Genomic DNA, 27999 nt, shown 5'->3' with positions numbered 1-27999 from the left:
GTATTAGAATATAAAACAGTAAGACGTAGACCGCTAAAAATGCAAATTGAAATGGTCAGTTGACTTACAGGAGGAGGACTGCTTACTGACTGCCTTGATCTTGCTTATTAACATCCTCCCATAGGGATCCAGACACAGTGCTCAGCTGTTCGATGGAAGAAGTGAATTATATTTAAATACCGAAGCCTCGTGGGGACAATTAGTTAATTCATTAACGCCCAATCTCCTTTCTTGAGAACAGCGTTCTAAATCTATTTATTAATTATTTCAGTTAATAAATTTATTCCGGAATCAGTAAACGGAGATATTGTGGTACAAGTAGTGACAATAAATGCATTAATTCATCAGCAATTGAAACGAAATTTGTAATATATTTTCATAGTTTACTTGTCCGGCTCCATGGCTAAATGATTAGCGTGCTGGCCTTTGGCAACAGGGGTCCCTAGTTCGATTCCCGGCAAGGTCGGGAATTTTAACCATATTGGTCAATTCCGCTGGCACGGGAGTCCGGTGTATGTGTTATCATCATCATCATTTCATCCTCGTCACGACGCGCATATCGCCGAAGGGCGTCATGTCTTTTTTTTTTGCTAGGGGCTTTACGTCGCACCGACACAGATAGGTCTTATGGTGACGATGGGATAGGAAAGGCCTAGGAGTTGGAAGGAGGCGGCCGTGGCCTTAATGTGAAAATGGGAAACCAGGGAAAAACATTTTCAGGGCTGCCGATAGTGGGATTCGAACCTACTATCTCTCGGATGCAAGCTCACAGCCGCGTGCCTCTACACGCACGGCCAACTCGCCCGGTGGGGCGTCATATCAAAAGACCTGAACCTGGCGAGCCGAACTTCCCCTCGGACACTCCCGGCACTAAAAGCCATACGCCATTTCATTTCATTGTTGACTTATCAACAGATTGCTGTCTTCACAATAACCTGTTACTTCTTCCATACGTCCATCCATCCATCAGTACAAGTTCAGTTGTTCAGGTTTATGTTACAGCTTTCCCTTTTAAGTTATCATCTAAATAAATAAATAAATAAATAAATAAATAAATAAATAAATAAATAAATAAATAAATAAATAAATAAATAAATAAATAAATAAATAAATAAATAAATAAATAAATAACAGTGTCCTCCAAATAGACCCCGAGCAGATGGAATTAACCATTTAGAATTATAAATCCCCGACCTGGACGGGAATCGAACTTGGGGCCCTCTGAAACGAAGGCAGCTACGCTGACCATTCAACCAAGGGGCCGGACTATATTTGCTATGAGCACACAACATTACCAGTAACGTAAAACTAAAAGCCTGTTTTTAAGATTTCCAGATCTAGAAAAGTGGTGTAGCGAGTGTGATATGAAAATTACGCGACACTTCACCAAGCGAGTTGGTTGTGCGGTTAGGGACGCGTAGTTGTGAGCTTGTATTCGGGAGGTAGTGGGGTCGAACCCCACTGTCGGCAGCCTTGAAGATGGTTTTCTGTGGTTTCCCATTTCACACCAGGCAAGTGCTGGGGCTGTAACTTAATTAAGGTCACGGCCGGCTCCTTCCTACTCCTATCCCATCGTCGCCATGAGATCTATCTGTGTCCGTGTTACGTAAATCAACATGTAAAAAAAGTAGCACTTCCAGGACTAAGGTGAAGTCAGAAGGGAAGAAAACTACGCGGGGAATACGAAACTGGAATAGGTGGATAATTTCAAGTAATTAGGATGTGAATTCTCTCAAGATGGTAGTATACTAAGTGGAAAAGAGAATGTGGGTGTAACATTGCTAATTCTGTGAGCTCGCAGTTGCGATCAGCGGTATTCTGTGAAGGAAGAAGAGAGGACAGAACTTCTACATGGGTCGTTTTTCGGACCGACTTCGCTGTATGGGAGTTGTCATTTGCTCCAACATCAAAGAACAATGTGCCAATAGCCCCAGATTTCTTTCCGATGTCATTACGAGTCATAAAACCTGGGTTTACGCTTGGGATCTGCAAAAACAAACGACAATCCACTCAGTTGGAACGTCAAGGAACACCTCGACCACAGAAGGCGTATCAACTCACACGCAACACCAAGTGCATGTTAAATTGGGTTTTGCTCAGAAAGGAATTGTGTTCAAGGAGTTTATTCTACCTGGTCAAATAATATTAATGCTGCTTTCTATGTCAAAGTTCCGAATAGCCCTGATCAGTGACACAGCACGTGACTCACTCACCAAGACACTGCACCTGCCCGTATTGCACTCGTGACTCGACAGGTTTTCGCCAAGAACAACATGACCGTGGTGCAGCATCCTACATATACTCACTTTGTGTATCAGTGATAGTGTTGGCCTCTGGATCCCAAGATCACGGTTTCCAATTCGACAGGTGGAGTAGAATTTTTGAAGGGCAAAAGAAGTTCATTCGACACTCCATGTGTCGTATGAAGTTGGCGAGTAACAGATCTCTGGTGACATATTTGGTGTTTACCTGACAAAATTAATTAAAACTCAGCCACAGATCGCCCAACAGACATCCCCTTTACCCTGGTAGGGTAAAGAGGAACGTTGAAATTGACGCGCAGACGGACTGGATAGCGTAAAATTGAATTCCTCTACACGGTAGTTGAAGTTAAACGATTATTATTATTTTTATCAGTTTTTTTCTACCGAAACACAACGGAAATAGTACCAATACCTTGCCCCCAGTAAAAAAAAAACAAAAAACAAACAGAACTACAGTTTATTGACAGATAAATTTATTATAAACTGGAGGACCCGTTATAAATAGGTCAGATAACTCGTTTTGATATGCCTGTCGTAATCCCCCTGAGGGTGGGGGCGGTAGAATAACACCCACGGTATCCCCTGCCTGTCGTAAGAAGACGACACATACACCCAGCCCCCGTGCCAGCGAAATTAACCAATTAAGGTTAAAATTCCCGACCCTGCCGCGAATCGAACTCGGGACCCTTGTGACCAAAGGCCAGCACGCTAACCATTTAGCCATGCAGCCGGACTCGATTTCAGATAACTTAGGCAGACATACTTCAGAGGTACCGCACCATCTCCCATAGTACACTATGACTACATTTCCTATGACCAACCAGAGAAGGCGGATACAGAGTGGGTCTCGGCCCTCAAGTGGCCGCGGCTGGTCCGTGGTCCGACAGCTCTGCACTCCGACCGGCCAACCGAGATGAGGAGGGGTGGCCACGGTTCTACCGTGGCTCTACGCCTCTGTATTCGGGAGACCGAGAGGGGCTAGCCCCCACCGTCGGCTGTCCTGAGAATGATTTTCCGTGGTTTTCCATTCTCCTGCATTAAGGTGAATAACGGGACAGTTCCTAGTATAGGCCACGGCTGTCAACCCTCTTACCTTCTCAGCACATCTCCTTGCCTGAGGGTCGGCATCACCGTCTAGGTGGCCCGCTTCTCCCTTCAGGGTGAATGAAGACATGTAGTAGTAGTAGTAGTAGTAGTAGGTACCCACTATATGGCTGGATATGGTTGGTACCTCAATCAATTCCCCCAACCACCCAAGTCGAGATTCAAATAGCCTCCTCCCTCTACTATAATTTGATCTACTCACTTCCCAGGTCAGACCATCTTCAAAACCTATTCCCACATTACATTCATTACTCGACCTAATAATTCCCTACTAGCAAATAAATCACAACATATAACAACCCATCAAGTTCCCGCACAGAGTTCACACTTCTTCTACAGCTAAAGCCTTCGTAACCATCAAAGAACTGGAACCACCAAAAGTCGATAATTAACGCTGCTCATTTGAAAACACCCAGCACCTGAATTAAATTTATCCATGCATAAATTAGCGCCGAATATACGGCATCCTCATGAGCAACTTCCGGCATGGTTGGTACTTGGTTTAACCACATGCTGTATTCCAAAGAATTCTGTGTCAGCTCCGTAACGGATAAGAAACAGTCCACCGAGCTCGATAGCTGCAGTCGTTTAAGTGCGGCCAGTATCCAGTATTCGGGAGATAGTAGGTTCGAACCCCACTATCGGCAGCCTTGGAAATGGTTTTCCGTGGTTTCCCATTTTCACACCAGGCAAATGCTGGGGCTGTACCTTAATTAAGGCCACGGTCGCTTCATTCCCACTCCTAGCCCATTCCTGTCCCATCGTCGCCATAAGACCTATCTGTGTCAGTGCGACGTAAAGCAACTAGCAAAAAAAAAAAAAAAAAAAAAAAAGAAACAGTCCTATTTCAATGGTCACATTTTATTTACTTAACCTCGTTATTATGAAAACCAAATCTAAAACTAATACACTTCACATAAACTAAAATATCGACTTCCTACAAAGTTAATTTTCTTCAAAATTTTATTAACGAAACACACCTACATTCACATCGACAGAGGATCGCCAAGAGCGCACCGGTATCGGTACTACTCCAATCGCTTATCTCTTTTCAGATAGGTGGTGCATACACATAACCAGGGAAACCCACTATATGGTCAGCTCTACCGTGAGGGAGTGGAATAAACAAAATTGTCTTCGTCGTCGTACCCTCAGTGGTGCGTTGGTCAGCATCTCGAAAAGGTGTGATATAATAACTGACTGAGACACACGGATGAATGACTGGAGTTTTACACTGACAAACGAGCATTGTATTGTTTAATATTAATTTTCTCTAAAGGCGTAAAAGAATGTTTGTTTCCTCATTGGAGCTTTAGTTTCAGATGTAACAAAATTTGGTTGGATTTACACAGACGAGAGAGAGGTGAATAAAAAGAGGATATCTAATTTAAACATCAAATATTCACGTCGTATGCTTCTGGAAGTAATAGCTAAGCATTTCCTACGTCATGGGATTAACGGTCTACAAACATACAGTAATATCAAATTCGTGATTATTTTAATTTTTATGCCGGTCTGTAGGAGATATTTAATTAAGCTTTCGTCTTACATCATGCAGTTTCTCGGAGTCACTTAAATCTAAGATATTTAGGTTCGATAAGGAACCAAATCTATTTTTATAACTATTCCAGTCAACTCACTTTTACTGCTGATGATGCGTCTTCTTTATTCGAGTTTCCATGCCATTGATCTTTTCTCGTTAGAGAAGATTTTATAAACTCAACTTCATGATGAAATAAAGTTTCTGAGTCACTAGCATACTCTTCTGTGTTATAGAACTTAATCCGACTTCCTTCCAGTGAATTCGTTTTGTTTATATCAATCAGAATTAAGATTGAACAGAAAGTTACTTTTGATTTTACAAATTAAACTTTCCTTTATTTTATATGCTCCAAAGTAAGAATTTCTTGAAAAACGGATGCTTCCACTGACCGCTTGTGATAAGAGCACTGTGAAGTTAAAACTTCAGTGATTCAATTCCAAGTCTTTTTTGATTACTCTGAATTTCAGTTTCCCCTCGCATGTCGACCTATGGGCATTTCTACCAACCACGTCAGGCGCCGTACAATTGGGCAACAAATGGGCATTGCGCCAATTGTGGAAATAAAATGAGAGATAAACATTTTCGATGGTACGGTCGTGTCCAGTGCTCAGCGTTTGGTAGAAATGCTAACTCTATCCTCTATTTCAGTTTCAAAGCCCAACACCCTAGAGAACAACCAAGGCGGAGCTAGCAAGATGCAATAAAGTCAGGCGCAGAATTGTCGGTCTGAAGCTCAACAACGCACAAAAATGGCGTTCACTGACACTCTAAGCAGACCTTGCACCAGCGAGACTGGGAAGAAGAAAAATGGTGTCAAATTCCTGTGGGAAAGTGAATTGATTATAAATAACTTTTATGCTCGACGATGCTGAAATATAAATATTACATGCCGGAAAACTGAATATTAATGAGGCACAGTATAGTTCAAGTTTCATTATGATACAGATTCTCCACCAATAGAGTTCAGATTTTCATTATAATACAACTGTGACCATTTAGGTAAGGATAGCATCACACCTGCGCTCAACGCACTAGCTTCGCACTTGTCTCCAAAATCAAACATGTCGGACGCACATATTAACATCAATGCACCTTCTACTTCAGCTGCCTCTGTGGATCCGTGGTAGAGTGTCGGCCTCCGGATCCCAAGATAGCGGGTTCAAACCCGGCAGAGGTAGTCAAATTTTTGAAGGGCATCGTACGATGTCGGCATGTAAAAGATCTCTGGTGATACATTTGGTATTTAACCGACAAAATTCATTAAATCTCAGTCATAGTCGCCGAAGAGAGATCCGGTTTACTCTCTCTGCAATCTAGTGGGCCTTGAGTAAAACGGAACGTCGAAATTGACGAGCAGACAGCCAGATGGCGTCAAATCGAAATGTCTGCACACGGTAGCTGAGGCCATAAGATTATTATTATTCTTTCGAATGGGCCACCAGAGGACCAAGTGCCAATTTCAATTCCTTCTTCACCGGGCGAGTTGGCCGTGCGTGTAGAGGCGCGCGGCTGTGAGCTTGCATCCGGGAGATAGTAGGTTCGAATCCCACTATCGGCAGCCCTGAAGATGGTTTTCCGTGGTTTCCCATTTTCACACCAGGCAAATGCTGGGGCTGTACCTTAATTAAGGCCACGGCCGCTTCCTTCCAACTCCTAGGCCTTTCCTATCCCATCGTCGCCATAAGACCTATCTGTGTCGGTGCGACGTAAAGCCCCTAGCAAAAAAAAATTCCTTCTTCTTTGTTCTTTCCTTTACTTCCAGTACGCTTTCACTATGTTTCTTCCTTCTGTCTTCAGACCACTTTGAACCAGCCTTTTTTACTTTCCTACCTTGGAATCCTTCTTTTTTCAATACTTTTTCCCGAAAGCCTTCTCTATTATTTATTTGTTCTGTTAAATTGTTTTTTTCTAAATCCTTTCTTACTTCATTGACCCAGCTTGTCGTTGATTTCTTACTCCACAAATATCTGAAAATCTTACTGGTTAATCTACTATCTTACATTCGATATAAATGTCCAAAAACATGTCTCCTTTTCCTCATTATTATTATTATTATTATTATTATTATTATTATTATTATTATTATTATTATTATTACCTTCTACTTCCAATATTCCGCAACCACACAGCATATTCCGTCAAATTCACTTCACCAACTGTACAATAAAGAATTTGTAATTGAAATAAAGCTAGGTTATGATATCATTCTATCAAAGCTTTGAAAACATGTGACATTGTCAAGGTCTCTGATCCACTCACGGAAAATCAATAACCCAGGGCGCATGCGCTCTGCGCTCTGTTCAGTAAACTCAGCTGTCAAGCGACATCTCGATAGAAATTTATGAATATTAAAAAAAAAAAAAGAGTTATGATTACCGTCGAACATAAACAGTCGTATGCAACTCGCCTGTAATGCTAATTAAGACACTCGTATGGAAATTATAAAACTCGCTTCGTTCGCTTTATAAACATACTCGTGTCATAATAATTGCCAGTATAGGCTTGTTGCTTAATGTACTATTTTATGTCTCTCGGTCATGGTCATCCATCAACGGTTTGGCTTGATGCGTACCGAAGAAGCATGGTATAGTGACTCAGCAACTTTAAGGCAAATAAGAGCCACAAGAGAAAAGAGACAACTGAAGAAGCATGCGAATGGCAGTCACCACCAAATTCTCTTCATAGATGATACAATTTTTACAGTGAAAATAAAAACCGCCAGAAGGATCAGATGTATGCAGCTGGCAATCTGAAGTAAAAAGAGGTCACTATCCAGCGTGTGGACACGTTCTAACCACTCTATCCCATTTGGTGGCGAGGTTACGGACAGCGGAAGCATTTGCCTTCGACTCCTCCATGGGCATTCATTGCCTGTACTGAGGTGTTTTCGGTTTGCTGTAATTTGTTACATTAATTTTAGTAAACACCGGGGAAAGCTTCACAAACCAAGCAAGCAAGTAAATATAAAACAAACCATTGGCCCACAGTCCACTGGAGCCTTGACCACTGCCTGGCGAGATGATCTGCAGATACTGGAGTGTCACGTGGTCAGCAAGACAATAACTTCAGCCCTATTGCTTAGATTTTGCGACGAGGACTACTGCCTCGTACTTTGTATGACGTTACTCTTATGGCCAAGGTCATGTGACCTCCAGTTTTACAAGGAATCCTAATTACTAGGACTTGACACATCATTTTAAAATTCTACCCGCATCAGTAATGATTTGGACCGTGGTCACCTTAATTACAAGCGCGTGACGATGTCGCTAAGCTATCACGCCCTTATTTAATTAAAGTTTACATATTATTATTATTATTATTATTATTATTATTATTATTATTATTATTATTATTATTATTATTATTATAATCAAACAAGCATTGTTAACTACATAATTATACCAGCACTGGACATTCCAGCAGGATTAAGCATTGGACCACAAGGCAAGGTGAATGTAACGTTGGCTGGAGAACAATGTACCTGAGTTTATTGTTTGGCCCTCGGGAAGCTGGCAGTTATCCTGGTACTCATTGTCGATGAATGCTGAGTGAAAATCAAAGCCATGTGCTTCTCCAGAGAATCGAACTCGCGTCTTTCCGGTTGAACCGAGCACTTCTTTACTACCTCGGCTAGGCAGTCCCTACGAAAAAAAAAAAAAAAAAAAAAAAGAATTAAAAGGAGCATTTATGTTAAACCTTTCGTTCACATTGTAAAGCTAGACGGCCTTCATTAACCTGATCCCCATGGCAGTCTGAATTAGCATGGTAGCTCGTTACCTGTGGACGGTATAATGAATTGAATTGTGTCACACACGAAAGAATGGCTGAATTGAACCTATTTTCTTATCATTAGGTGTTACATTTACACGCCTGGACTGTTCTTTTACAGTCTAACTTATCAGCTACAATTCAGTTGTTTCATCAAGAAGTCAAGTAATCACAAACGTGTGAAATGAAAATTGAGAATGCAAATAGGAATACTTGCAACTAAATAATTAAACCAATTGTTCTTTAAAATTTTAAGAATTGTTTTGCTCTGGTGTATTTATTTCGTAATTGGTTTCCAATTGAATTAATTTTGGCTGCTCAGAGATTAAACTTTCTTTGAAGAATCCTTAAATTAATTTGATCAGTGACTGGCGGTCCTGCGGTCTAGGTGTAGTGAGCCTGCCTTTCACCGGGAGGTCCTGGGTTCGATTCCCACCCATATCGGGCAGTTGTAACTGTATCTCTGGCCTGGTTCGCAATCCACTCAGAATAACTGAGTACCTGTCGAATGATGACAGAGCAGCTGCTGTCTAGAAAGCCAAGAGTAATGACCGATACGATTTGCCGCGCTGAACATGCATGCTTGCAATCTGCACGTCTTCGTGCTGAGTTGCGGTTGCTTGTTAGGCCAAGGCCAATCAGGATTGTAATGTCGTGGGGTTTGGATTTTTCACTTACTGGTAAACTGATAATTCTCTTCTTCTAATTTTATTTGCAAGGAATAGGCGTAAATAATAATAATAATAATAATAATAATAATAATAATAATAATAATAATAATAATAATAATAATAATAATAATAATAATAATATTTTACATCCCAGTAACTACTTTTACGGTTTTCAGAAACACTGCAGTATCGGAATTCTTTCCCGTAAGACTTCTTTTACCTCCTGGTAATTCTACCGATACGAAGCTATCGTATTTGAGCCGCAGTTGAACTCGGCAACTTGGTTTCAAATCCAGCGCTCTATCGGCTGACACACACACACACACACACACACACACACACACACACACACACACACACACACACACAGAGGTTGGGAGGGAGAGAGGTGGGGCCCCAGGGTTTCTTAACTCTGTTGGGGGGTGGGTTGGCGACCACGAGACCCTTAGCTGAGTCCTGGCATTGTTTTCACTTCCTAGTGCCGGCTCCTCACTTTCTCCCATCTAACCTCCTGTGGTCACTCTTGTTCTTTCCCTACCCTGACTTTACTACAGTGTGTCAAAATGAAATTCATACACTAGAAGAAAGCTTGTTTATTTGAATTCAACCCAAAAAATGTATCCATTACCTTATTTTAGTCTTGGTTCTAGTTTAACAAGTGCACATTTCTCTACTAAGGTACAAAGTAAATCAACTCCTATTTCTTATGCTTACAAAGAAAATTAATGTATTATTCTTAAACATGCATGAAACAGGTCAAAGTAAAACTCATACACCTTCAAATAGTTCCTGAGCAATCTCTAATAACACAGTGTTTTTAACAGGCAATACTTTGTAGATATCCTTTAGCACTTTTCACGGCTCTTAAACGATTAGGCGTAGATTTCACCAACTTTTCGCAGTAAGATTAATCTATTTTCTTGCATTCTTCACATAAAGGATTCTTCAGATCATCTTTGTTTGCTATGGGCTTTACGTCGCACCGACACAGATAGGTCTCATGGCGACGAAGGGATAGGAAAGGCCTAGGAGTTGGAAGGAAGCGGCCGTGGTCTTAATTAAGGTACAGCCCCAGCATTTTCCTGGTGTGAAAATGGGAAACCACGGAAAACCATTTTCAGGGCTGCCGATAGTGGGATTCGAACCTACTATCTCCCGGATGCAAGCTCACAGCCGCGCGCCTCTACGCGCACGGCCAACTCGCCCGGTCACCTTTGTTTGAAATCCGGTGCTTACTTATCTCTACTTCCATGTAATGCCATAGATTTTTCTATCACATTTAAATCTGTTAACTGTGGAGTTGTCTTGACTACTTTTGGGCAATTATATAGCAGCCCACATCCGTACTTATGAGCTTTGTGCTTCGGGTCGTTATCTTGGTAATACATAAATCGATCAAGTATTCCAAATTTTTGAGCACTAGATCGTAAATGGTCTTTCAGTATATTTAGATACACATGCTGATCCATGGCCCCATCAATAAAAGTCAACTCTCCTAGTTCACTAGCTGGCATGTACCCCCGGAGAGTTACACTACCACCTCCATGTTTGACACTTGGATGTAGATTGCTAGGTTTCAACTCCTCATTTGGGTTCCTCTAGACATAAACCTTTCCAACTGATCCGAAGAAATTGTATTTGCTTTGATTCTGTTAGAAATAAATGGTATTCCAGAAGTCAAATTCTTTTTCTATACACATCTTAACGAATCTCAACCTATTCTTCCTATGAAATGAAATGGCGTATGGCTTTTAGTGCCGGGAGTGTCCGAGGACAAGTTCGGCTCGCCAGATGCAGGTCTTTTCATTTGACTCCCGTAGGCAACCTGCGCGTCGTGATGAGGATGAAATGATGATGAAGACGACACATACACCCAGCCCCAGTGCCAGCGAAATTAACCAATTAAGGTTAAAATTCCCGACCCTGCCGGGAATCGAACCTGGTACCCCTGTGACCAAGGGCCAGCACGCTAACCATTTAGCCATGGAGCCGAATTCTTCCTATTAATCTTGCTAACAAATTGTTTTATCCTTGATATTCGTTCGTGCCTGTTACTTTTCCTTAGGGTAAGTCGAATAGTTTCTGGATGTGCTCTCTTGTTGGTGTTTTCTTCAGCCATCACAGCCAGTTTCGGGGCACTAATCGCTGGATTTTTCTTCACTTGTCTTACCATCCAACGTTCCTCTCTGAGGTTGAAAAATTTGCTCACACTCACTTCGACTTTATTTTCAATGCTGCGTGTACTTTTATATTCTTTTTATAACGCACTGTGCAGTTTCATGGCTTCTGTTTACAAGTTTAACAATTTCTCGGAGTGATTTTCCTCTCTTACGATGAAAAATCGTCAGATCTCTTTCTTCTTTCGAAGATTGTTCTCTTTGACGCCCCATGATAGCACCGGAACGTGTCTGTACTTCACAACTCTCCACAACAAACTGAATGCGGAGCCGAAACATGAACATACAGCATTTGTATAGCCCTGCTTTCTGCCCATGTAGGGCTGTATGAGTTTCATTTTGACGTGCCCCAGCGACATATAGACAAAGATACTGTTAAATGTTGATAAGGACCGAGCTCGATAGCTGCAGTCGCTTAAGTGCGGTCAGTATCCGGTATTCGGGAGAGAGTGGATTCGAACCCCACTGTCGGCAGCCCTGAAGATGGTTTTCCGTGGTTTCCCATTTTCACACCAGGCAAATGCTGGGGCTGTACCTTAATTAAGGCCACGGCCGCTTCCTTCCCACTCCTAGCCCTCCCCTGTCCCATCGTCGCCATAAGACCTATCTGTGTCGGTGCGACGTAAAGCAACTAGCAAAAAAAAAAAAAAAAAAAAAAAATGCGTACATAAATTATTGTCAACATTTCTTTTCACAAACACATACCAGTTACAGTGATGTTTGAGTTTCACTTTGATTCACTGTAGGTGTTTCGAGGCCGTTTGTAGCCCTTGTCTTTCTTTGGCCGATATCTTCATTTTTCGAAGTGTTGGAAAACTTGCATTTTTTCCCTCTGATTAATCTTAATAGAGGATGGTTGCCCAGTTATACTTCATCTTAAAATAACAATCACCACCACCACTACTACCACCGGAGAGAAGTGGCTACAATTAATTTTTCTCTGTTCTGGCTTCACATTTCCCATCTCTTCCCAGGACGTCAGTATGTTTCTTGAGGCGCCAATGTTGGCATAGTGGTGATTATTGTTGTAAGATGAAGCACTGTAAAACTAGCAACTATTCTCTGCTAATACTTCATAGAAGAGTTCTTTAGGAGAACGAAAGTATCGGGAAAAAGAAAGGGAAAGGCGTGAAACTTAAGGACCCCTCAAGGCATCGAAAACAGTGAGATCAATATCACATTCAGTTACGAGGTTTGTGGTTACCAGCACGCGCTTCCAAGAGACGCCGTCCTTTTGTGAATACCGTGGATGTGTTCAATACCCTAGCCCAGAGAGGGGTATCTCCCTTAGCTTTCGGGTTTGTTTGTATGAGTATAGCATCTGGGTAAAAGTCAACACATCTACTATCTAAATGTGTATGTTTTCTTTCTTTACGTAGCACCGACTCAGATAGGTCATATGGCGACGATGGGGTAGGAAAGGCCTAGGAGTGGGAAGGAAGCGGCCGAGGCCTTTTTTGCCTCATCTGCCTTTTGAAAATGGGAAAATACGGAAAACCGTCTTCAGGACTGCCGACAGTGGAGTTCGAATCCATTGTCTCCCGAATGCGAGCTCACAGCTCCGCGCCATTAACCGCTTGACCAACCTACCCGCATGTTGTTGTTGTTGTTGTTGTTATAGGTGACATTTAGCTCATCTTTAAAATTCTTATTCAGTTCAAAGGCGTGACTTGAAATCCGTAAATACTACTAAGGAAGAAATGATGAATTTGGCTGGTGTGCATGTGATCATGCGTATGCTGGGTTATCCACAAACCAAAATGTAGTGGCAACGTGATACTGAGGTGCCTATAATTTCTAAGTGTATGTTCAGGGATCGTTTTTACGAACCGATGAATTGTATACATTTTGAAGACAATCAAGGGGAACATGAGGGGATACTCTGGAAGGTGAAGCCATTTCTTGACAACGTGAAACAAAAATGCTTGTCTCTCACACCGTCAAAGCATGTATCACTTGGTGAACAGATGGTTTCCTTCTCAGGAAAGTGTGGCTTTAAGCAGTTTGTCCCTTCAAAACCAGACCCATTAGGATTGAAGAATTTCATTTTGGCAGCACCAGATGTATTAGTTTCAGATTTTATGTTTTACAGAGTGGCAGGTACAGTATCGAGTGAGGACCAAAAAGAATATGGTCTTGGTGGTGCTATTGTGAAGCTTTTGAGAGAATGTTTTTCACGAGATAAAACTCACTGTGTTTACACTAATAGGATTTTTGCCAGTGTAAAATCAGTAGACATGCTACTGCAGAGAAATATATACCAAACAGGGACTGTCATGAAGAACAGGGTGTAGTCTTATGCAACCCTTATGAATCTAATTTGTTTCGCAGCTACTGAACTGTATTCATGAGAACCCGTGGTAATCTACGGCTAAATGAAGTTGAAACTGCCATCTCCATTAATCTTTCTTTCCCGCTTTATTTTTAAGATTGCCTTTCATGTACCACCTATTTTCCTCCATGTTATTTTTATAATTTAAAGACTTAAGAAATCTGTCCAGTAAGAATTTTAAATACTTCCATTACGTGTTGCAGAGCTAGCGTCCTTACCTCTTGTCTTGAGACGCCGGGTTTGATTTATCTAAAAATGTGTGAGATCAACATGAAACATGATAGGCAGTGAACTTAATCATTGTCACTAAGGGATTTTCGCGTCAACCGTGTGTCATTCCTATATCCTAGGTCATCTGAAGGGGCGGCAGTTTTTTGGTGAGCTTAAGGTCGCCATTGAACTGTATTCACCACAAAGTTGGGGGAAGGATATTTAATTAATATGAAAACTGCATGAAAATAAACATCACATTTTTCTTCATTATGTTTATTATTGCCTTCACGTGGGGGTGGAGACTGCTATATAACTACATCTAGATTGATATCTTAAAAATGTCACGAACAAGCTGTGTTTTTTATCTGTTCAAAGTCCCTTCATTTCAGCGGCGTAGCGCAATTTCCTGCGGCCGCCGGCGAAAAATCTGTGGGAGTTGGCGGGGTGGTTTGCAGACTTCGATGTAGGTTAAATAAGGTAGACTGCTACCGGGTGGGAATACAATTCACAAAATAATTAATAACACCAGTAAAGCTAATAATAATAATAATAATAATAATAATAATAATAATAATAATAATAATAATGAAATAGCGTATGGTTTTTAGTGCCTGGAGTGTCCGAGGACAAGTTCGGTTCGCCAGATGCAGGTCATTCTATTTGACGATGTAGACGAAACACACACCCAGCCCCCATGCCAGCGAAATTAACCATTTATGGTTAAAATTCCCGACCCTGCCGGGAATCGAACGCGGGACCCCTGTGATCAAAGGCCAGCACGCTAACCATTTAGCCATGGAGTCGGGTATAATATAATAATAATAATAATAATAATAATAATAATAATAATAATAATCGTTATGCTGTAATACCATGACATAATTACTTATCATATATGGTATTTACTCGCGTAATTCACCCTTTTTTTCAACTTTCTTCGGCCTCAAAGACGGGGAGGGAAAATCATGCGAATCTAAATTAAAAATGCAAATGAAAAATATAAATTTATTTGGGTCTAAAATAGTACAAAATAATCGAAAATATGTATAACACAATTAATTTTAAATAAAAATCGAAGGCAATAATACGTTCCCTAGCAATAATTATACGGAAATCGTCGCCTTTTAATGTCATGTGAGAATTCGCTGAAGATAGGAACTGGATACCTGAAATAAATGATAATACTGTATTAGGGTAAAATCTGTAAAACTGCCAACGCTAATATGTATCTCACTTCATGGAAGTAGACTTACCATGCCATTCATTATCGCTTTCTTCCGAAGTCGTCTGCGATGAATCACTCTCATTTTCTTCCATCCCCCTTATGCAGTTATGTTCAGTCCCATCTAGTTCGTTGTAAATGCCAGTCTTCTTGTAACTTATCACAATAATATCTTATAAAATCAGTCCTCATGCACGAAAAATCCACTCACATATTAATTCTAGTGAAGGCCTCTTGATCTTTCCGACTGGCGTCAGACTATGAGAACCTCCCGCCATCCATTTAGAATATACTCGCCGCACGTTGTGTTTGAATGGCTTGTTGACTCTCACATCAAGAGACTGCATGGCTGATGTCAAGTCACCGGGATTATTGTAGGATCAGTCTTCTGGTTGACCATTTCTTGACGAACATCACCATTAAGATAGCCACGGAAACTGTCAAGACGACTGCTGAATATACTGGAGTTCCGCGTAGTAAACGTGACTATGTTCTCAGCACCTACTGCTTAGGTACACTATTTCTCATGTTAGCCAGCTCTTCAGTTAGTCTCACCTGTCACTCCCAGACCCTTCCTATCCCATCGTCATCGTAGGACCTATCTGTGTCGGTGCCACGTAAAGCAACTTGTAAAAATATCCACAGATCTAGCCCTTCAGACAAGGAACTCAATGTTGAAAACATCCTATGGATATGAGCTACGAATTTTAGCTAAATAAAGTATAATATGTACGTTGGGTATTCAGCCCGAAGGCTGGTCTGTTCTTCCACAACTCCACCAAATGCTACCATAGACAGCCTAGGCGTCACTGAAGAGGCATACTAGGGAAATGTGGAGTAAGGTAGTTTCCCGCTGCTTTCCTCACCGAGCCAGAAGTTGCTATTGCATATCGGTCTGCCAAGCTCACTGAAATGCATGCCCCAACCGACCCTGTGGGCGATATTTTCACACCAATCATAACAGGGACTGGCTGCATATGAAATGGTATTACTACAGTACCATCGCTCATACCTCGGTCACTTTCCTATTGTCAAAGCCAAGGATGAGACTGAGACAGGTCAATGAAAGTAACAAATTGCTCTAGCCCATACCAGAAGATATAGCGCACTGTAAACACTACATCCTAAATATTACAATCGTTTTATTAATCATCGTTATCCGGTCGATTAGATTAGCAGTTTGCCTTTTTCTACCACTACGAGCGCTACTGTGAGTCAATGCATTGTGTCACTTAAGCACCACTGCGAGCGCTAATGTGAGTCAATGCAGAGTTTCACTTAAGCCCTTATAACTACATTTGGCGTGGATATTTTTCAAAAAGTCAGAAACTGCCTGAAGGTATTGAACCAGGAGAACATTACAGAAAAAGTTATGTAAATAAGTTAATTTGACTAGGATTTAAATAAAATCCCCCTGTGGGTGGGGGCGGTAGAATAACACCCACGCTATCCCCTGGCTGTCGTACTAAAAGGGGTCCCAGGGGCTCTGAACTTTGGAGTGTGGGTTGGCGACCACGGGGCCCTCAGGTGAGTCCTGGCATTGCTTCCACTTACTTGTGCCAGGCTCCTCACTTTCATCTATCCTATCCGACCTCTCATGGTCAAACTCTTGTTCTTTTCCGACCCCGACGCTATTAGGTTTGCGAGGGCTAGGGAGTCTTTCATTTTCACGCCCTTCGTGGCCCTTGTCTTCCTTTGGCCGATATCTTCATTTTTCGATGTGTCGGATCCCTTCAAATTTCCCTCTGATTAGTGTTATATAGAGGATGGTTGCCTAGTTGTACTTCCTCTTGAAACAATAATCACCACCACCACTTTGAAAGAAAAGAAAACGAGTAAAGAAACAAGCGAATTTCGACTGTTTTTTCCGGAACTGCAAAAAGACCGGAAGTGATTTTCCAAATTTGTTTAATATTTTGATAGAGCTATCTGAAACTCTGAATATAAAACCTTTCGGTGCCCTTTAGGCCCTCTATTTTCGGCAGAATTAGTAAACTGGTTAATTTTACGTTTTTCTTAGTATGTGGACCCCTACTTTGCCTTCAAAGAAATCTTTTCGACGTTAAACAGAGATGTGTCTGTACCTCCTGTTGTTGGGATGCTGCATCAGTACGGAACTTCAGACTACAATAACGATGTTAGTTCTTCCACACCCTTTCAATTACTGCACTACAGATTGCTAAAACATGCTTCCTTGTCGGAATTTTGCCCATATCATTTCTTTAACTTGATAGAAGCCAAACTCATAATGTTATCAGATTTTTTTCTGACCATTCTCCCAATTTCTTGTGGTCCGTATTTTGTGTAGAATCGTCCCGTTTTTACGGATAGATGCCCCTTCCGACGCCAGCCCTCCCTAGAAAAATGTAATCTCTCTGGAGTATTTCTATAGTGGTTGGTAGTGTGGTGTCTTGTGCGTAGATGAAGATATGTAGTTAGACGAAAAATACACAGTCTTCGAGCCAGAGTAATTCACCGTATGCAGTTTAAATCTCCGACCAGGCTGGGATCCGAACCCATGGCTCAGTGAATCGAAGACAACTACACTGACCATCCAAGCAAGGAGCCGAGAGAGGTGTCAAATTTTAGCACCCATAAATGCCGCCGAATAGTCACGATGAAACTCACAATCTTGGGGACAGTACGACGATGACTTATCAACTGCGTCGCTGAAACTGTGACTAAACAGTACACTCGCCTATAATAAACTAATCAGGATACCATTCGAATATGAATATTTTTCAAAATGATGTCCTTGCTAGAAAAAGTGTACTCTACTTAGGCCATTGCAGTGAGTAGATCGTCTTTTGAGGACGGTCAGTTACACCTGTTCTAGTCTTCGGTGGCAGTTTAAGATAACAAAAAACAAACAAACAAACAAACAAACAAACAAATCTGAGCATATACAGACTATTAAATGCCTTAACTTCTCAAGACAACTGTTGAATATACTGGAGTTCCGCGTAGTCAAATTGACTACATTCTCAGCACCTATTGCTTAGGTACACTATCTCTCACGTCAGCCAGCTCTTCAGTTAGTCTCACCTGTTCAGCCCCCGTAATTGAGAATTAAAATCCTTGATCTAGCCGAGAAGCCGAATCAGATTCTACGGGTAAGAGGCAGACACAATCCCCTGCACCAGTCTTCAAATGACAGACTCCGATCCGAATTTGGACCCCGATGCCTACTTTCCCGGACCTGAACGGTTTATACGATTTCGAGAGTGAGAAAGAGGAACAAATTGCAATAAAAAACAGTGAAAATTTATTGGAGAGTAATGTACGACTCGGTACACTTTTCCAGGCTCAAAACCCTATCTGGTCCATAAATGAGAGTATCGAATTTTGAGAGTATGAGAATGGACAGGTTTCACATTTGCTCCACAGATGACAGTGAGTGTTTTTCTTCTAATTTTTCTCTAGCCTCAGGCCTCGTCCCTGTTCCAGTCAGTAGTTAGCTGGTGCTCGCTCCGCGCACAAATTCAGAAAATAACGCGGTATATCCGTGTATCTCAGTGAGCTTTTGCGTCATGAGTGACTACAGCAGATGTAACATAACTCTAAAAATCGCATCTCAATCCTGAATGGAAACTGAAATTCTTCGTTAGTTTCCGAGATGAAAATTTCATTTTTTGCCCTACCTAAAATCATGTGCAAATTATCACTTAATTATAAATATCACAGATCTAAAAAAAAAGTTCCTATATGAATGTCGTTGAGGAATGTGAAAACAGGTTTGTATCTTTAAGGATGGTAAGGAATGGTAAAGGCCCACTGTATTAAAACAGAGAAGTAAAGAGACTAAGAAGGAGGTGCAGGTTGGAAAGGAGTCGAGTTAGAAATGCTGTGGAAGTGAAGAGAAATTGAAGGAGCTTATTAGGAAATTGAATGTAGCAAAGAAGTCAGCTCAGGATGATATGATGGCAAGCATAATTGACGGTCATACAAATTTTAGTGAAATGCGGAAGGGTATGTATAGGTACTTTAAGCCAGAAACAGGTTCCAATAACGACATTCCCAGGAATCATTAATGAACTAGGGGGGTGTGCGTGTGAGGATCTTCAAAAAGCAGAAGTATTCAGTCAGCAGTATGTAAAGATTGTTGGTTACAAGGATAATGTCCAGATAGAGGGGGGGAGGTGACTGATACTAAAGAAGTATTATATGTTACCTATGATAACAACGACATTTAAAATAAGATACAAAAGTTGAAAACTATGAAAGCAGCTGGGATTGACAAGATATCTGGGGATATACTGAAGACAGAAGGTTGGGATATAGTACCATACCTGAAGTATTTATCTGATTATTATTTGCATGAAGGATGCTATACCAAATGGATAGAGATTTGTTATAGCAGCTCCTATGTATAGCCTAAAAGGAAAGGGTGATAGACATAAAACTGAAAATTACAGGCCAGTAAGTTTTGACATACATTGCAAGTAAGCTTTAGGAAGGTATTCTTAGTGATTATATTAGACATGTTTGCAAAATTAATAACTGGTTTAATAGAAGGCAGTTAAAGTTTAGGAAAGGCTATTCTACTGAAACTCAACTTGTAGGATTCTAGCAAGATATAGCAGATATCTTGGAGTGAGGATGTCAAATGGACTGTGTAGAGGCTGACCTGTCTAAGGCATTTCATAAGGTAGATCAGGGGGACGATTGGCAAAAATGAGTGAAGTTGAACTAGACAAAAGAGCTATATTTGTAGAAAATAGAACTCAGAGAATTTGAGTAGACGACCCTGTCATAATTAAAGAGGGAAATTCCTCAAGGCAGTATTACTGGAACTTTATGTTTCCTTATATTTTTATAAAGGATATGAGTAAAGAAGTGGAATCAGAGATAAGGCTTTTTGCGGATGATGTTATTCTGAATAAGGTAATAAATAAGTTAAACGATTGTGAGTAACTGCAAAATGATCTCGATAATGTTGTGAAATGGACAGTAGGCAGTGGCATGATGTTAAACGGGGAAAAATGGTTGTGAGTTTCACAAATAGGAAAATCCTCTGTTTTAATTACTGCGTTGATGGGGTAAAAGTTTTTTAAAGGGGATCGTAAGCACCCAGCTGATAATATATGGAATGATCCTCATTGGGGTAATCAAATGGGATTGTAAATGAAGGACATGGTTATGAGGGTATTTAGGGGTTGTAGTAAGGATGTAAAGGAGAGGGCATATAAGTGCCTGGTAAGACCCCAACTATAGTATGGTTCCAGCGTATGGGACTTAAACCTGGATTACTTAATTCAAAACCTGGAAAAACCCAAAGGAAAGCAGCTCGATTTGTTCAGTATGATTTCCGACAAAAGAGCAGCGCTACAAAATTGTTGCAAAGTTTGGACCGGGAAGACTTGGGAGAAAGGAGACGAGCTGCTCGACTAAGTGGTATGTTCCGAGCTGTCAGCGGAGAAATGGCGTGGGATGACATTAGTAGACTAATACGTTTGAGTAGTGTCTTTAAAAGTAGGAAAGATCACAATATGAAGATAAAGTTGGAATTCAAAAGGACAAATTGTGGTAAATATTCGTTTATAGGAAGGGAAGTGTAAGAGATTGGAATAACTTACCATGGGAGATGTTCAATAAATTTCCAAATTCTTTGCTATAATTTAAGAAAAGGCTAGGAAAACAACAGATAGGAAATCTGCCCCTGGGTGGCTGCCTTAAATGCAGATCAGTAGTGATTGATTGGTTGGTTGATTGATTGATTGATTGATTGATTGATTGATTGATTGATTGATTGATTGATTGATTGATTGATTGATTGATTGATTGATTGATTGATTGATTGATTGATTGATTGTAAACACTCCACTGGTTGTAATTAAGTATGGAAGTATGGTGTTAAGTGATACTAATTACCTGTAATTATTATACGGAGTAACCAGTCACTGGAAGCAAGATAAGCTCCTGTGTTACTCAACTAAATATTTGGACCCCAGAGCCCCCTTTATTACAATATTTTCATAAATCTGGACCACAGAGAAAATTAACTGATGATCTCTGTCCTACACAATCGAGCTGGCGTTAAAGTGCTAACACTCTAGTATTCTCAATTTAGAAGGAATTTACTCCGATATGTTGCTATTATATTCCCACTAATTCACCAGAACTAATTCACTAAACACCTGTGAAATATAAAAGTGAGTCATGTTATGTGATAGGTTCTTATTGTTGTTTAAAAGGCAAAACGATGGGATAAGCAACTCCTCATACTCAGCCAAGGCCACATGTGCGACACAGATCACATCTGGAATCCCACCAGCGTGTGAGAAAAGCATCAAAAGGAGATCAAGTTTCAGGTATTTACTTATTTACTTAGATATTTAAAGAAGCGTGTCAACCCAATATTTTAATTCATTGTATGACATACAACCTACAATCTAGACTTATATAAAAATAAGACACTTCAAAACATTATTCATCTAGATATTAATGTGATGTGTTCTATATAAAATAAATTTTAGGAACATATTCCCGAGCAAGGTGGCCGCGCGTTAAAAATCGTGTAGTGGTGAGATTTTATTCAGTAGATATTGGGATCGAATTCCACCTTTGGCAGCCCTGAAGATTTTTCCGTGGTTTCTTATTTTTACACTACGTAAATTCTGGGGTTGAATCTTAATTAAATCAATGGCTGCTACGTTCCCAATCCTAGCCGTTTACAAACCTTGCGTCGCCGAGGAACTTGCATGTGTTAGTGCGACGTTAAACGACTAGCAAAAACATATAAAAAATAAAATAAAATAATTTCCAAACAAATACTGCAGCTTCCAGTTATTAAAAAGTTATCACTATATAATTACCGCCAGTGACTTTTTACGACTATTTAGTGTTCCTCGTCATAAGTATTAGTTATGAACTGTTTAAAATATTGTACACTTGCCATCTTTTTATGTCAAACTTGTTCAGTAAACATCAAACCATCGAGCCGCCGGGAAAGGCATCTCTCCGTATAACTGGATTAATCCACATTTAGTACCGAACACAAGTAATTGGAAAATAAAAACAGGAAAAGAAAGAAAGAAAAGAAGGATGAAGAAAAATTAAGAGGAGACTGCAGAGATTCTTTCCTTCAGTCATAATTCACGAGTGATGATTTTGATGAAATATTTATTGTCAGGACATTTCTCGCTCGATTCATAATTAGACGATGGAAATTTCTCTTCTTCTACGGAGACAGAATTCAATTAGTAGCTGTAAAGTGTTAATTGATTTTGGACTAGGAGAAGTCAGAGAAATTAAAAGGGTTCGCTACAATTAAATTTGAAGTGTAGAAAGAAAGAATGATGAGACAGCGACAAGTAATGAACATTGTGTCACAGTCACCTTGAAGATAGAATTCGACGATGTTCTGTTCCAATGTACATTTTGTCTTAATATCACTGTCGTAGTTGCTCCTTTATATTAGATTTTTGGGGTATCTAAATATCACCCCCGTACTATTACTACAAATATTGCCTAATTTTCTTATTACAGCTTAAATATCCGTGGATGAGCAGATCCCAAGACCATGTGTTCAAACCCGGCAAAGGTAGTTATCATTTTTAAGGGCAGAGGGAAGTCCATTTTACACGGCATGTCACGCACTTTGTGGGCATGTAAAAGTCCTGTGGTGACACATTCAGTGATTTTTTCCGACAAAATAAATTACAATTCAGCAACCGGTCACCCAGTTGATTTCTAATTTCTCTAACAGATGGTAGAAGAAAATAGAACGTCCGAATTGACATGCTGACGGTCTAAATGACTCCAAATAAAATGTTATCGGACACGGCAGATGTTACTGTACCTTCGGTTTAAAGGTCCCGTGTTTGATTGTTAGTGTGGCTGGATATTTTAGCCGTGTCTGTTCAATTCATCCAGCTCGGGGAATGGGTGTTTGCATGTCATAATGCACAGTCCTACATTTACAAACAATGCACCACACTATCGATAACCATAGAAACAGCAAACACTCACCCCACTGTCGGCAGCCCTGAAGATGGTTTTACATGGTTCTCCATTTTCACACCAGGCAAATGCTGGTGTTGAACGATAATTAAGTCTATGGCCGATTCCTTCCCACTCCTATCCCTTTATTATCCCATCGTCGCCGTAAGACCTATCTTTGTCGGTGCGACGTAAAGCAAATAGCAAAGAAGAAAAAAAACACTTAATACTAGAACTCATTTTCCTATCTAGGGTTGGCGTCAGGAGCGACATTCATTCGTAAAAGTGGGCCAGGCTCATATATTGTGCCCTATTATGTTTTTGATTCCGGTCAGGCTAATGCCGAATTCGAACCAAGAACATCATAGTGACCCATACATCCAAGAAAAGATGTATGTACGGCACATGTCTTACCTTACAGGCGTATCCACAATCCGCAGCTCAGTAGAACATGAATCAGGGGATCAGCGTATAATGAGGGCATAAAAGATAACTTAGGTGGATACGACATGATGCAGGGTAAGAGAAAATCCTACCAAAAAAACATCTAATAGAAAACATCGCTGCATTCAAAGTTTTACAATCAGGGATTTATTACATAAAAAAAACTATTTACAAATATAAGAGCTTTCAAATGTGACTGGGGTAAAGATAAGGTTGAGCTGATGACTACCAGTTCACTGCCTTCACGAAACAGCCTTTGCTGTAACAAGCATGATACAATTGTGTAAGTAATGAAATAAAGAGGAAATGGATATCTGCTGAAATACACATCTAACAGTAATTTCCATAAAATTCTACTATGCCTCGTACCATCGAACCCCGGTGCAAACAAATATAAACACATAATGTACAGTGCCCTGACCCGGTCTCGATCCCTGGTGCAATGAAGAGAAAGGCGTTGATTAATCAGATACAAGAAAAACAATATCAAAGGAACACCACCACCTTGTCCAATGGGTCAATATCAAACGGGCAAGTGTTAAAATAAAGCAGAACAAACAGAACTAAAATCTCTCCCTGCGTCAAAACACCAAGGTCTTCCTCTCCCCCACTACACACTCGACAAGCTGCAGACAGCAATATAACCGAGTTTCAAGACTGTGACGTCAGGCACAACCAACCCTCACCAGCGATGCACTCGACAGGCAGCAGTCCACACAATTTATGAGCTCAGGTGACTTAATTGTAGCTGAGTGCTAAGAAACTCCGCCTTTCAAAGTACCTCACATAATCTGGCTGCTGAAAGCACTCTCTTAAATACACATGGGCTACACGCCCTCATCTCAATATCACCAGCAATACAACAAATCTTATTTCTGCCTCCCATGGGCTCAACCTTGATAATACAAAGGCACAATTCAGTACGCTATAGTCACATAGCCATAATACGGCACCTCAAATGCATCCAATACACTCTCAAACTGTGCTGGGACTCTCTCATATCAATTCATACAGTCAGCTACATGCATAATGCCCACATCTCTCAAACATACGGACTCGCCCACCCTGTCAGTAAAGCTAGGTGAGTTACGGGGTAAATCCTGATCTCAACTACACAACCTACGTCTGCAGAGACATATGCCTAACCGCTACACAATAAACAGTGCCTGCCTGTCAGACTTACCTACCATGACCAAGGGAGTTCGACCTGACCCATGAAGATTACACGTACACAAATCTAATACTATCGAAATGAAATATAATCACACCAACAAGGAATATACAACCTATCATCTACCCTAATGTACGGGGTTCGAGCTTGAGGCCTAGCTCTTTATTCCCAAGAATTTTCCTACCATAAACTAACCTGTTGGCTGACGGCCCCCCTGTTGTTATCTAAATTTAAATGACATGCTTGAAACAGAATTAGAAAGCTCTGACCTTATATGATTGATGGCATGACGGAGCGGCCCTTCCTGTTGACCACTGAATTTACCACATCATGACAAACTGCGACGCTTGCAGCAGATACTGGTGAACGACTGGAGAAATTCTATCTTGCGTGAAACCTTCTTGCAGCTCCTTAGATGGTTGGAAGATGTACCCTTCGATGTCGCGCTGATCAGGTACGCCCACGTTCCTGGATCGATTCCCGATGTGCCGGCTTCAGCTCCCGTTGTGGCTTCCTCGCAATAATGATGAAGAAGCTCGTACTGGCTTGATGCAGGGGTAACTGAAAACAAATTTACTTATTACAGACTGTCCAGACTCGATGCCTGTTTCCACTAATATCGTGCCTCACACGTTACATTGACCAAGTCTTGTTCTGAATTTTAAACCTGGTTTACTATAGTTTCTTCATCACTCTTAGTAACACTGTTATTATTCTTTCACTCGGATAACATGTCCTGGTATCAGAACTACCCTGAGCCTATAGTTATTCTAGCATTACGTCAGTTACAACTTGACCTCACAGAAATATGAAGCTACTAGTTCATCAGTCTATTATAGGCAGTACCTCATCTCACCATAGCAGATCAGCACAGGTAATATCAAGAATTCAACTGAATATGCAGTTTAATTACTTACTTCCTTGCAGATTCAGTAGTGGTAGTTGTTTGTGCAGCTCGAAGATAAAACGTTGTTCTAGGTGCCGACTCGCAGCATGACGACTTCGTTCAAGCAGCCTTACGGTCAGAGAAAGAGGCTGATGTGCCAGGCGGCCATGCATTTATAATCAGGTTGGCGTAGCCACGCCGCTTGATCGCGTGTTGGATACGTGCGCCCGCGACTCGAAGTTTTCCCGCACAAAGCACGTCAAGTACCCTATTTAACGAATGCATTTATGATAGCAGCCATATTGCATATCAAAATTAAGCACAAATTATGCAGGTTGCAATTCTTGTATCAGATCCAATGCATCTCTTTCGTAACCAACGATATTAATTTAATTCCTTCTTCCCTACGAAAGGTAGTTTGCCGGGACCCGGGAAGCGTCCCCAATCTTTATTAAGTGGCTTGGGTTGGAACATAAATCCCTATAATGAGGCTTCTGGAAATTTTCATCATGATGCTCTAGCTCTCTTCCCACGAGAACGCTTCTTCTAGAATCTTTTATGAAATAAACTATAAGACAATGACTTCCTAGGTGGCCTCAGGTCATCCCAATATCTAATACTAAAATCTATACTATTGGTCCATGAACTGAATGGTTCAATATGAGGCATATATCGTACTCGCAATTCTACCAAGGTGCGGGGGAAAGAAGGAAACAAGATTGGGTGTTTGCGTTTTCGTGTTACACCCCTCCTCATTTCCCCAACACAACACACACACACACACACACACACACATACATACCACCCAACCCCACAGAAGTTCATCCGACTCGTTGGCTGAATGGTCAGTGTTCTGGCCTTCGGTTCAGAGGATCCCGGGTTCGATTTCCAGCCGAGTCTGGAATTTTAATCACATATGATTAATTCTTCTGGCTCATTCCAACGCTCTCCTCTTTATATTCAGACAATATACCACACTACCAACCACCACAGATACATGCTATAGTGATTACATTCTTCCATATAGGTCTGGCGTCAGGAAGGGCATCCGGCCGTAAAACATGGCCAAATCCACATGCGCGACGCAGTTCCTGACCCCGACCTTACAGGTGTGGGAAAAGCGGTAGGAAAATAATAATAATAATAATAATAATAATAATAATAATATGAAGAAGAAGAAGAAGAAGAAGAAGAATAAGAAGAATTGTCCGAAGACATGTTCGGCTCGCCAGGTGCAGGTCTTTCGATTTGACTCCCGTAGGCGACTTCCGAGTCGTGATGAGGATAAAATGATCATGAACACAACACATACACCCAGCCCCCGTGCCAGAGAAATTAACTGATGATGTTTAAAATTCCTGACCCTTCCGGGAATCGAACCCGGGCCTCCTGTGACCAAAGATCAGATCGCTAACCATTTAGCCATGGAGCTGGACATTACAACCGTTAAAAGTAATATATTATCCAGTTATATACAGAAAGGGATTATTCGTTATCGTAAGATTATTAGTAAACTAGCAAGTGTACCCGTGCTTCGCTACGGTATTCTACATTGTATACGGATATCGAAGTAAATACTGTGCGTACAGTAAATGAGATTGTTTTAAAATTGAATGTCTCTTAGCCTTATCCGAGAAATAGCATGGGGAGGTCCCCATACGTTGTTTCCAATGTAAAGTGAGGGTTGCGGAGTTGTGATGATAACGGCAGGCTCACTTGCCTACTGCCATTCACAATTGAGTTGGCAAGTTTACATTATAATTGCAGGCCCCATTGCCTACTGCGCGGTCACAATCGATTTGGGGAGTTTTAGTTACAATGTCAGACCCATTTCCTACTTTCAGACAGATTACAGTTAAGGAGTTTTTATTATAATTGCAGGCAACTTCCCTACCACCAGTCAAAATTGAGTTGTGCAGTTATCATTATAATGACAGGCCCTTTTTAATGCTGCCAACCAGCTTACTGCCAGTCACACAGAATTAGTGAGTTTCCATGAAAATAGCAGGCCACTATGCCTAATGCTAGTCAAATTTTAGAATGGAAGATTTGTTTATAATAGCGGGCACCCTGGCCTAGAGCCAAACACAATAGGGTAGGGGACTATCGAACAAAACTGCATGATCCCTTGCCTTCTACAAGACAAATCGAGAAGTGAATTATTCATTAAAGTGGTAGGCCCTCCTTATTAATGCCATTTACACAGGAGTTGAAGAAGGACCCCATTCCTACTGCCAGCATTCAAAGTCAGTGTAGGGAGTAC

The sequence above is a fragment of the Anabrus simplex genome, chromosome 6 (genome assembly GCF_040414725.1).
Source record: "Anabrus simplex isolate iqAnaSimp1 chromosome 6, ASM4041472v1, whole genome shotgun sequence".
NCBI classification, from domain to species: Eukaryota; Metazoa; Arthropoda; class Insecta; order Orthoptera; family Tettigoniidae; genus Anabrus; species Anabrus simplex.
The sequence above is the reverse complement of the archived record's forward strand: the minus strand, read 5'-3'. Positions refer to the sequence as shown.